Source organism: Rosa rugosa, chromosome 7 (genome assembly GCF_958449725.1).
Source record: "Rosa rugosa chromosome 7, drRosRugo1.1, whole genome shotgun sequence".
NCBI classification, from domain to species: domain Eukaryota; kingdom Viridiplantae; phylum Streptophyta; class Magnoliopsida; order Rosales; family Rosaceae; genus Rosa; species Rosa rugosa.
Genome location: NC_084826.1, coordinates 26,674,908 through 26,678,544, shown reverse-complemented (window position 1 = coordinate 26,678,544; position 3,637 = coordinate 26,674,908).

The window sequence follows — 3,637 nt, the reverse complement described above, 5'->3', positions numbered from 1 at the left end:
CTTTATTAATGCAAGTAGGCTCTTCAGTGGTAGAACTCAAACCACTAGTCCCTCGAATATGTGTGATGATAGCTCTTAACCGTACACACTCACGAACCGCCTCATGTAGAGTGATGATCTCTGAGTGGTTCGAGGAGGTAGCCACAAGGGTTTGCTTGGTTGATCTCCAAGATATCATTGTGTTACCAATGGTGAATACATGCATAACCAGTTTGGGAACGACATTTATGTGGGTCAGAGAGGTACCCAGTATCAGCAAAACCAACCAAAACGTCATTTGGCGTTTCGGTGTAGGGAGTGGCGCTTTCGCCATCAACATTTCCTTTAGGGATTGCAGTTCCATCTGCGGTCCCTCTTGTCTCTCTGTAGGGAAAGAACAGTCCCAAGTCAATGGTTTCTTTTAGGTATCGAAAAAATGTTCTTGATACCATTCCAGTGACGCTGCGTTGGCGCTGAGCTAAATCTAGCTAACAAGTTCACTGAGAATGTAATGTCTGGTCGAGTATATTGGGCTAAGTACAATAATGCGCCTATTGCACTTAGATAGGGAATTTCAGCTCCCAACACCTCTTCGTCATCTTCCTTTGGACGAAATGGATCTTTCCTTGCATCCAAGCTTCGACCGATCATGGGTGTGCTAGCAGGATGCGCTTTGTCCATGTTATATCGCCTGACTTTTGGACATACGCAGACCGGTGGATTAGTATTCCACAAACTCGGTGTTCTAGTTCAAGGCCTAGATAGAATCGAGTTTTCCCAAGATCCTTCATCTCAAATTCGGATTTCAAGTGGCTCGCGGTTTCTCTTATTTCATCAAGAGTACCTATTATGTTCATATCATCGACATATATAGCTACAATTGCAAATCCGGAACTTGTTTTCTTTATGAATACGCAGGGGCGTACTTCATCGTTCTTATATCCATTCCCAATCAAGTAGTCACTTAGACGGGTATACCACATCCGCCCGGATTGTTTCATTCCGTAAAGTGAGCGTTTCAACTTAATTGCAAACGCACTCCATGGTTTAGAGTCACTTGACTTGGGTAATGTAAGGCCATCAGGCACTTTCATATATATCTCTGAATCTAGATCCCCATAGAGATATGTAGTAACCACATCCATGAGCTGCATTTCCAGTCCTTAGAAAATTACTAAGCTAACTAAGTAGCGGAACGTTATCACATCCATTACGGGAGAGTATGTCTCCTCGTAGTCCATTCCAGGGCGTTGTGAGAAACCTTGCGCCACAAGGCGAGCCTTGTACCTCAGGACTTCATTCTTCTCATTACGCTTTCTGACAAAGACCCATTTATGTCCTACAGGCTTTACACTTGGTGGGGTTAGCACTACCGGACCAAATACCTGTCTCTTTGTCAGAGAATCTAATTCTGCCTGGATTGTTTCTTTCCATTTAGGCCAATCTGCTCTTTGTTGACATTTTGCAACAGAGCGTGGTTCGATATCATTGTGCTCTATGATTCCTTGAGCGACAGTATATATCATCAATGTGTATGGAAGATCTTTCTATCAACTCATACGCACTCTCATAATCCTTTGAGATTTCTTTGTTCTCTGGAATCATTTTAAACATCGGAGCGTCCTCCAGTATTGATTCATGGACATAACTGTAATCAGAGACAATCTCATGAGAGGGATTCTATACATTGATGATTAGTTTGTGCCTTACTCACCCTCTTCTTCCTTGGGTGAGTGTCAATCGAACCAAGTGGCCTCCCCCTCTTCCTTGGGGAGCCACGGCCTCAACCACACCTCCACTAAGTGCGGTTGCAGTGCCTCTATCTGCGGCACCGTGCCCCTTGTTGGGGACTTCTAACCTTGCAGGCACATTTGCAGCTGGTATATGTGATCTCGTCACTTTTGCGATATTAGTAAACGCATCAGGCATCGAATCTACTACGTTCTGAAGATCGATTATTCTTTTCACTTCACTTTCACTTTGTGAAGTGCGGGGATCAAAATGAGACAGAGTGGGGACAAACCACGACAATTCCTGTCGTTCCCTTGGAAAATCCTTTTTCCTATCTCCCCATAACGACGGGAAGACTGTCTCATCAAAGTGACAAACCGCAAATCTAGCGGTAAAGAGATCGCCTGTCAAGGGTTTCCAAATAGCGGATAATTGTTGGGGATTCGTATCCAACATAGATACTTAATCGTCTCTGAGGACCCATTTTGGTGCGCTGTGGGGGCGCAATAGGCACATATACTGCTCAACCAAATATGCGTAAGTGTGAAATGTCAGGCTCATATCCAGTTACCAACTGGTACGCAGAAAATGGTTGGCTAGCAGTGGGTCTGAAACGAATAAGTAAAGCTGCGTGCAATATTGCATAACCCCATGCAGATATAGGCAGGTTGGTGCGCATAACCAATGCCCTTGCCACCATCTGTAGCCTTTTGATGGTGGCTTCTGCAAGACCATTTTGTGTATGCACATGGGGTACAAGATGCTCTATATCGATCCCAATAGACATGCAATATTCATCAAATGCTTTTGATGTAAACTCTCCAGCGTTATCAAGCCTTATAGACTTGATAGGGTGATCAGGGTGGTGAGCCCTTAAACGTATAGTCTGTGCTAGGAGTTTTGCAGCATTTCTTGTGGACACTAAAGCGACATGTGACCAGTGTGTCGAAGTATCCACCAGAACCATAAAGTACTTAAAATGGTCCGCATTCTGGATGGATAGGTCCACAGATATCTCCTTGTATCCTTTGTAAGAATGGAATGTTTTGTGTTGTATCTTTAGCATAGGAAGGTCTCTATCCTGTTTTTGCTAAAGGGCAGGCTTTGCAAAACGAGTGATGTGCCTTTGAAATAGTCAATGAGGCATAATGGGAGGGAGGTAGTGCTTCTGGTACTTCAGAAGGCAATGACTGCATTTGAGCAATACTAGAACCGACACCTTGCAGTGTGACGGATTTTTGTCCCATTTTATTTTTCACTCGAAAGAAGGGATGTCCATATGAGTTCTTTAAAATACTGATCATCATGTCACGACCGGGGTGCCCTAGGCGGTCATGCCAAAGCCTGTATGAGTCAGTGTCCCACATTTCATTGTTGGTGACAGCATAGGATTCAATGATCCGAATCGTAGTGAGGTACAGTCCACTAGATTGACTCATAAGTTTCTCTAAAATGCGTTTCCTTCCACATTCATTAGAGGTAATATAAAAGTATTCAGTTCCATTCTCACAGTTTGTTTTTACATGATAATCGTTGGCATGAATATCTTTGATACTTAACAAGGTTCGATTAGCTCTTGGTGCATACAGAGCGTATCTCATATTCTTTAGAGTATTTGTATTTATGTAGAATGATAATTTTTTCATCCAAATAATTTTTTTCTTTTCCTAGATGTATTGCTTTACATCTTTATAGTGCAATTTTGAACCATGTAAATATGTGTAGTAAATAAATTTGAATAAATTCAGTGCTTCAGAATAAAATTCAAAATTTATTAATAAGCCAACGATAATCAAATCAAGGTCTTTGTTCATAAATCTAATTCATCAAACCATTATTGAAATAAACTTTAAGACCAGGTAATAGTCTAATTAAAAATGAGGCATTATGCCTTCACAACTGTCTTTGGAAAATAAAATGAATAAAG